This window comes from Ursus maritimus, unplaced genomic scaffold, assembly GCF_017311325.1.
Source record: "Ursus maritimus isolate PB19 unplaced genomic scaffold, ASM1731132v1 scaffold_13, whole genome shotgun sequence".
Taxonomy (NCBI): domain Eukaryota; kingdom Metazoa; phylum Chordata; class Mammalia; order Carnivora; family Ursidae; genus Ursus; species Ursus maritimus.
In genome coordinates, this window is record NW_024423675.1 from 44,457,925 (window position 1) to 44,467,678 (window position 9,754).

Below are 9,754 nucleotides of genomic sequence, written 5' to 3' on the forward strand. Positions count from 1 at the left end.
AACATGAAAATTTGAAATTAAGCTAGGATCAGTATTACTGAATACAGGCCCCTGGCCTTGAGGATCCATATCTGATAGTGATTTATACTGACTAATTCATTTTCAGGAGCCTACCTCCGGGGGGGATTTTCCTAAGCCACCGCGTCCCCCAAAGTCTCCCAAGCACTCCTGTCCTTCCGTCACCTGTGATCCCATCCTCATGTGCTTCATAATAGCTGCCAACAGTTCTCAGCCACGTGCCAGGCGCTGAGTCACGATCTTCGTTTTCTTTTTTTTTTTTCTAAAGATTTTATTTATTTATTTATTTGACAGAGAGACAGCCAGCGAGAGAGCGAACACAAGCAGGGGGAGTGGGAGAGGAAGAAGCAGGCTCCCAGCGGAGGAGCCTGACGTGGGGCTCGATCCCAGAACGCCGGGATCACGCCCTGAGCCGAAGGCAGACGCTTAACCGCTGTACCACCCAGGTGCCCCACGATGTTCGTTTTCATTAGTCAGGTGATCCTCACAATTTCCACAGGTACCAATGAAGCAAGTCTTGGTATCATTTATACAGATTTTATGTGTATGTGTTAAGTTGAGAAAGCCTTAGACAGGTGCTATCACCGCCACAGATGACACAGCTAGTCCACGGCAGAGAAGAAATGGGACCCGAGCCCACCTGAGCCCGACCCCCTATGCTGCTGCTCACAGACAGAGTCCTCGGTGTTGTCCGTTCTTTGTACTGCCCATTCATCAAGGGTGGTCACTATCCCCTTGGCAGGACCTCCAACTTTTCTCTGAAGGTGTGGTGTGGTGAATTAGAAGCTGTCCCGAAATTCCTCTTGCTAAAATGTAAAGCTGGAAGGGAATTTGCAGAGAAAGCATGTAATTCAATGCCTGTCATTTCCTCCATTTGCAAAATAGGAAACTGAGTCCTGGAAAGGAGGTATGATTTGCCAAGTTTACATGTCGGTAATAGCAGCAGAATCGGCTCTGCCTTTATTCTTTCCACTGAACCCTGGCTCCTTCTCCTGCCGTCCTGTCCTGAGTACTCCCTCAACCATCTGCCCACTGAGGTTTCTCCATCAGTTTCCAGGGCATGTGCTTCTTTCCCAAGACTGCTCCTGTTTTCTCCCCTTCGAGCCCATTTGCTCCCTACACTCCAGAAATAGTCACTGATCGCCTCTTATGTGCGGGGGGTTTCACTGACTTCTTAGGCAGCACTCCAAATTCATACATACATACGTATGTACATCTGTGCCTGGCTCAGAATACAGTGGTAGGACTGGGGGGGAAATGGGGGTGGGATGGGATTCCCGCTTCAGACAGAAAATCAGCTCTGAATTTTATAGTTCTTGTTTGCTTCTGAGTACAGTTCAGGATGCTGGTCACTCTCCCTAGACCAGGACCAGCTCTGCATGGAGAGGTCCTCCAACATCCAAAACATCTCTTTCTTCTGACCCACCAGCTCCCCTGCACGGTGTGAGCTGCTGTGAAGCCATTACGGTCAACAAGCAGGGGTGGGGGAGGAGGGTGGGATGCGCTTACAAGGCTTCATTAAAATGTACCTAAATTCCCTTTCTCTTACTCCCAGAAGCTCATTGATAGATCAGTTGTCAGCCTCTTGGAATGCACCTTGGAAGGGAATAGAATAGATGTAAGGAAAATTTCCTCAGGATGAAACGCAGCAGGGTCTAAGAGTAGCCCCAAAATGGCCCCAATTCATTTAAGGTTGGCAGCCTTTGCTGCCTTGCTACCCGTGGTTCCCAAAGGCCATCCTTGGGGTGGGGATAGGGGGCAGGAAATAGTCTATTTTCTGAGTAAATCTTTGTAGTCCAACCTCTCCTCATGGGGCTATTGCATTTTAAAGGGATATTTTTTGCTTTGCTTTTTAAAAATGTTTATTTTTAGTTCTTAAGCAAAAATGTTCATTCTAGAATTTATTTTTTCTTGACTCTACTTTTGCATTATGTGTAAGTGATCTTCTAGGTTCCATAGAGATTCCTGTGGCTTGCGGGTTCCAGACCGAGCCTTCAGAGCTCCCAGAAAAGTGCAACGAAAGCACAGCTCCACAAGTGAGAGCCCCCTGAGAAACCGCTGCCCAGATCTGGGACATCTCCTTGGTGAAAACCACAATATAGATTTGAAAAGTACAGAGAAGCCTAAAAGAAGAAGGAAAAAAAAAGTCCCTTATCATTTCACCACTTTCAGCATTTTGATTAAAATATATTTTTGTCAATACAGTGATGCTTTCATACATTTTTAAGAAAATGTCTTGATTCCAAATGGAACCCCAAGGTCAAGGAGGCCAGAAAAATTGAGAGTACTGCGCCATGTTGCCGATGGACTTGAAAAGCCATGAGGGTGAAAGAAAGCTTCTAAATATAACAAACTTCCCAAAAATGCGATCTCAACCTTAACTGAAGTCATACTATTTTTGAAAGTGGAAATCCCCTCCTGCACCACACAACTCCGTGGTCGAGCCATCTAAGAATTCAACTTCTGGGTGGGCAGTAGGACATGCTGGTCCTTCGGTGAATACCACGGTCACTCCTCTTCCTTCCTGCCACCCACGGGGTCAGTAACAAGAGCCATCAGTTAAACGTGACACCCTCCTGGGGGAGCTGAATGCGTTCCCCGTGCTGTGCTGCGCGTGGGGCTCGGAAGCATTGCTCTTCAACCCTCATTTCTGTTCTTCATGGTTTCTGGACTTTCGCCAACACTTCTCCATGAAACAGTTTGTAGTTACTTAAATTAAAAAGAAAGAGAGAAACTTGTATATTGGAAAATATACTTCATGCATGTCTCTAGGTTTGACATGGCCTGAAGCAGAAATCGAGCAGCTTCTTTCTGCAAATTTTCAATCTATCCATCACTTTATAAAGAAAGTCAAGAATTTCCAGGTCCTGACACTCTCCTTCAAAGTTCATTTCCACGTTGGATTTGAGTTGGGCTTTATCGAGGGTACCAATCAGCCTGCCCAGGACACTTGTGCTTTCTGGATGTTGGGGCAACGTTCTTTGCAAGAACTGGTTTCTAGGTGGGCCCCGTCACCAACGACACAGCTCCTCATGCCTTCCGCCACCTGCAACCCCTGCGTGACAGTGGATGGACACCCGAGCCCCACTAAAGCAAACTGCTCCTGTCACCTACTTTTTAAAAAAATCTTTTATTTAAATTCAATCTCATTAACATATGCCGTATTATTAGTTTCAGAGGTAGAATTCACTGATTCATCAATTGCATACAACACCCAGTGCCCATTACTTCCAGCGTTCTCCTTAATGCCCGTCACCTAGTTATCCCGTCCTTCGCCCTCCCCTCCAGCAACCCTCAGTTTGTTTCCTAGAGTTAAGAGTCTCTTGTGGCTTGCCTCCCTCTCCGTTTTCCTCTTATTTTATTTTTCTTTCCCTTCCCCAATGTTCATCTGTTTTGTTTCCTAAATTCCACATATGAGTGAAATCATACGGTATTTGTCTTTCTCCGACTGACTTATTTCACTTGACGTAATACTCTCTAGTTCCAACCACACCATTGCAAATGGCAAGATTTCAATCTGCAAATGGCTGAGTAATTCATCTTCCCAAAATTGTCACTCAAAACATTTTAGGAAATATTCTTCTGGCACTTTTTTTTTTATGCTTATCAGCACACATGGCCACCCTCCCCTCTAGCTGGGATCATGCTAGACCTACTGTTTCATAATACACTTTTTTTCACCTACTATAGTGTAATCATTTTCCTATTATTAATTTTGCTTATCTATTGTTTTATTAGTCATTATAAAAACCCAGAGAAGTAGCAAAGCAGTTATTAGCCCCATTTTAGAGATTAAGGGAATGAGGCACAGAGTGACCGTATTAAAGCCATAGAGCAGCTCAGCGTAGGTCTTCCAACTGCCAATACAGCACTCTTCTCCTCCATCAAATCAAAAGGGCAGAAAAGCACAAATTGAGGTATCATTAATCTTCCTTTGCAAGGATTAGAAGAATTAATGATAGGTAGTTTCTATAGTGACTTCTTAAGAAAGAAAGGCTAGATAATAGTTTACTATTATATCTATAATGATACTAATGTACGGATGAGAGAAAACACAATGTTTTCAGAAATTTAAAAATATTTGGGAAAGGTTGGTGCAGATGTGGGATTCTCATCCATTGCTGGCAGTGATAAATTGGTATGACCACTTTGGAAACTGGTAAAATATAAGTAACGTACAACTATTCTAACACCCAGCATTTCCAGGCATAGATATAGACCTAAGAGCAGAGCAAGGCTCAACAAACTATGGCCAAATCTGGTCTTTATAAATAAAGTTTTATTGAAATACAGCCACACCTATTTGTTTATGTATTAGGTAGGGCTGCTTTTGCACTACAATGGCATAATTGAATAATTGTGACAAAGACCATGTGACCTGCGAATCCTAAAGTATGTACCATCTGACCCTTTATAGAAAAAGTTTGCTGCCCCCCTGCCTAAGAGGAAAAGTGCACATATTCACAAAAGGACAAGTACAACATTTATATGTACAAGACATTTATATGTACAAGACATTTATATGTACAAAAAGACATGTGCAAGAACAGTTTTATATACATTTGCCAAACGCTGAAACCCACGCAAATGTCTACAATAATAGAACAAAGAAAGGTTGGTATATTTACACAATAGAATACTATACAATAACAAAAAAGACAAAAAAGCTATTGCTACCTGCAATACAACATGACTGTACTTCATACGCATACTGTTGAGTCAAAGAAACCAGACACAAGAGAATATCTACAAAATGATACCATTTATATCAAGTCCAAGAATGGTCCAAATTAATCTGTGGTGATAGAGGTCAGAATAGACTGTAAGGAGGTATAGAGAGGCTTCTGGGATTCTAGAAATTTCTATCTTATTCAGAGTGGTAGTTAAATGGATGCAACCATATTTTAAAACCCATCCAATTCTATGCTTAAAAGTACATTAATCCTCAAAAAAAATTATGAAGAAAACTTGTAAAGTATGAGAAATTCTCCGAAGAGCTAATAAAAGAAGTATACCAAAAAATCTAGGATATTGTCAGATGTGAAATTCCCACCATATTATGAGAGGTCTCTGATTAGACAGAATAAAGTGGCAGTGTTTTTAATTGAACTATGTTTGACATATATAATATTGTGTACTATTAAGGTATACAACATGTGATCTAATTCATTTATATATCGCAGTATGATTGTAAGTGGTAGCTAACATCTCTAGCACATCACATAATTATCAGTTCTTTTTTGTGGTGGGAACAACTAAGACCTAGTCTCTTCGCAAGTTCAATGTTTATAATATAATATTATCTATTATTAACTACACTGTGCATTAGATCTCCAGGACTTATTTCACTTTAAGTTGCAAGTTAGTACCCATAAACAACGTCTCTCTTATCCCTTCACCCTCCAGCCCTGGAAACACCATTTTTTGTATTTGCCTTTTTATATTTGTATTCAATCACTTCTCTTTTTTTTCTTAAATCTGTCTGTATGTATTTATATTTATGCTGGCTGTTACCTATACCTGGAACTTTCTTCCCCTGTAAACATCTGAATTGCGACTCCCCTGCTTCCTTCAAGTCTTTGCTCAAATTTCACTTTCTCAGTCTGACCTACACAGACCCCCTATTTAAAACTGCAATCCGGGGCACCTGGGTGGTTCAGTTGGTTAAGCGTCTGCCTTTGGCTCAGGTCATGATCCCAGGGTCCTGGGATCCAGTCCCACATCAGGCTCCTTGCTCAACAGGGAGCCTGCTTCTCCCTTTCCCTCTGCCTGCCGCTCCGCCTGCTTGTGCTCTCTCTCTCTGACAAATAAATAAATAAAGTCTTTTAAAAAAGAATAAAAAAAATAAAACTGCAGTCCATACTCTCATCTCAATATTGTGGATTTTCCTCACTGTGCTGGGTTTTTCCATTGCACAAATCACTTCCTTATATACTATGCAATTTACTTCTTTATTACGCCTGCTATCTCTTTCCCAATAAACTGTGAGCCCCATGGAAGAAGAGATTTATATCTATCTTATTACTTCTGCATTCCTGGCATCGGATAGGCATGCAATAAATATTTTGTTGTATAAATAAGTGAATGAAGATGGACAACTATTCTTTTGACACTAGTATTTAGAATTACTATGATCCGTAGATTCTTTCTTTCTTTTTTTTTTTTTTTAAGATTTTTTATTTATTTATTTGACAGAGAGAGACAGCCAGCAAGAGAGGGAACACAAGCAGGGGAGTGGGAGAGGAAGAAGCAGGCTCCTAGCGGAGAAGCCTGATGTGGGGCTCAATCCCAGAACACCAGGATCACGCCCTGAGCCGAAGGCAGACGCTTAATGACTGCGCCACCCAGGCGCCCCCATGGATTCTTTCTGAAAAGAGTACAGTCATTCATCCTCCCAACTAGTAATACATGAGCATGCTTGTTCTTTTCTATTTTTATTAGCATTGCAAGTTATCAGTCTTTTTAATTGTGGACTATTAGTCAGAGGCAACTATACTTCGCTGATCTTTTTATATTTCATATGTTCATTAATCATTTGCATTTTCATTTCTAGGAACTGATTATGTCATTTGGCCACTTTTATTTTGGATTGTCTTTTTTTAACTTAAAGGGACCTTGTATAAATTAACTTAATCCCTTATCTATCAGATATAGTCTAAATATTTTATGCCATTCTCCCTTTGTATTTTAAACATTTGACTCGAAACCTTTTGACGCTTTTCTGTTCGAAGAAGTGTAAGAATATGAATGTTCCCTTTTATTATCTAGATGAAACAAAGGATGTTTATTTTATAGCCAAACTTTATGTTATCTTTTTGCAGGGAAGGACAGGGATCAAGGCTCTTAGTCAAATTGCAGCAGTCTTTAGTAGCAAGGACAGGAAATCATCAGTCTGTAACTTTGCAACAGTCTTGCCTTTCGGGAAAAGGGAAAGAGAAAGATAATTGCTAGTCTAGGTTTAAATCATCGGACCTATAGCAGAACTCTTTCTACATCAATGAGAAGATTCAAAGTTTGTTGATGTTGCCTTTCCCTTTGTTTTTCTTAAAACAGAAAATCCAGTTGGGTCTCAGGATAACCAAGCCATGATTCTGTGAGCAAAGAGTAACAATTTTACAACACAATACATTCCATTTGTATAGTGACTTACAGTTCCAAGGTACTTTCATAAATATTATCTCATTTAATCCTCAAAAACAAAACTATTTCACAAAAAAGTAATCAGAGTTTCATTAAAAGCTAACCCTGGTGACCAGGGTCTCATCACATTGATTCTGTGACAGAGCCGAACCCCATGGCATCTCTGGAGAATTTCCAATGCAACCGAATTATTCAGAAGTTTAATAAGTAACAACATTAAAGAAAATGATATTGGAATATTAAGTTGAAGAGGCTGGGCCTAAAAATAGGTTATTTCTTCTTTTTGTTTTATAAAAGCCTTCAAGTTCCTGTGTATCTCCTCTGTCCTACACAAAAACAGTGACATCAGCCTGGTGCTCGTGTCTACTCTTGATCTGCGCCAGTATTTACGATCCACAGAATACAAGCCAGGAGTGTCAAGAGAAAAAGCCTTCTGGCAAATAGAACCCTATTATTTTACCAACTCTTAAATCTTGAGGGCTTTCTTTCTCTACAATACGTTCTTCTTGGTTCTGGAGGTTGAAGAGATTTTTTTAGAAGATGAAAAAGAATATTAACAACTTTTTAGAGAATTACCAATGCCTTTTTATTTTAGAAGTACACGAGGTTACAAGATGAAGCCTATAAATGTATTTGAAAGGTCTTGAGTCATAGTCAAATATGTTTTGTTTTATATACTTTATTTTTCTTCTTAGGAAATTCACAGTAAAGACCATAATGAAGATAAACATAAGGAATAGTGCATTAGGTTTACCTTTACAAACGTACCTGGTGAGGCGTTAATACCACTGAGCTCTGCATGTAGGGTACAGAACTTTATTGCTAAGGCAGGGCTCATGCATGTATGCTCTGAAATAATGTGGGCTCCCTTCGCTTTATAAACTAAGCTGAACTCCATATCTGCCCACATGTTCCTCACTCAGCTGGCTCCTGCCATTCTTAATTAATCCAGTCTGTGCCAGATATTTTTAATCTTTTATGCCATCTGTTTCCAAATACTGTGCTGGTCAAGGCCTGTCTGGGTTTCCATACTCTTCAACCTTTCCTATTTTAGCTTTTCGGGTTTTGATTGCTGTGTTTCAGAGTCTGGTTTCATTAACTTAAGTCGTGAACTCAGCAAAGGCACCAACTCTGCCCTTACTTCAAATAATTCTGGCCTTGGGCACTTCCTTAGTATTTAATGGGAGAATGAGAAGACCTTGATCTGCCTAATAAGGCAGCTGGCCAGCCAGGCAGTGTATCAATCTCAGTCTCAAGACCTACTCATCTCATCATTGCCCCGTGTCAGTAAACCGAGGACTTGCGGCGTTCCAAGGGAAAGGTTCAGAGAATCATGCTGCTTTTCTTGTGCTATCAGCACAGAGGGACTTTTGGCTTGGAACCCCATGTGGAACTTGCTCACATGGATTTATTCCAGAATATCCATTTTTCTCCAAGTAACACTTCACCAAAAAGATGAAAATAAGGATATGTCGAGGATATCTCTACATAAAATGCTTATTCACTTTCTATTAAAATGGACTTCTTCTTGTATAAACTTGTTTTTCTTCTAGAGAAAACTTATTAACCTATATATTTCTGAATTGTAGCTTAACTCAATACTAGTCCCAGGCAGTAGAAATTTCTTTGGGATGAAAGCATGGCACGCATGTTGAAAATAATGTTACAACAGCTGACCCTTGAACAACACGGGCTTGAACTGCGCAGGCCCACTGATACGTGGATTTTTTTTCCCATGGCTATAGTACCGTACTGAAAATGTATGTTCTCTTCCTTGTGGTTTTTTTAATAACATTTTCTTTTCTCTAGTTTACTTTATTGTAAGACTAAGGTATCTAATACATATAATATACAAGATAAGTGTTAACCTACTATTTATATGTGTTAACCGACTGTCTATGTTTTGGTAAGGCTTCTGGTCAACACTAGGCTATTAGTTTTGGGGGACTCAAAAGTTACGCAAGGATTTTTTTTTTTTTAAAGATTTTATTTATTTATTCGACAGAGAGAGAGACAGCCAGCGAGAGAGGGAACACAAGCAGGGGGAGTGGGAGAGGAAGAAGCAGGCTCATAGCGGAGGAGCCTGACGTGGGGCTCGATCCCATAACGCCAGGATCACGCCCTGAGCCGAAGGCAGACGCTTAACCGCTGTGCCACCCAGGCGCCCCTACGCAAGGATTTTTGATTGCTCAGGGGGTCAGCACTCCTAACCCTGGTGTTGTTGAAGGGTTAACTGCAGTCTAAAAATCAACTTAATAGCTTATAGTGTTAATACCTTTCCTCAACGTCAGTCTAAAAACCAAGTTTATAGCTAACAGTATTAATAGCTTTCCTCAACCTAGGTCACTGTTTTCCACCTAGGATTTCATTTTCTAAGGTAAGGACCATACCTGTTTTATTTTTTCTTCACCTACGATCTGCCCAGGACTTAGAGATAATATGCAGTGACATTCTTGAATATTCAACCATGGGGGCCCTGCATTTTGTATTTGGCAAAAAGGATGAATGAATTTATACTTTACCTCTCCTTGCAATATAATTCCCTCCCAATATTCTTTACTAACCTTTTCTTATTTTTATTTAATGAGCCCCCAGG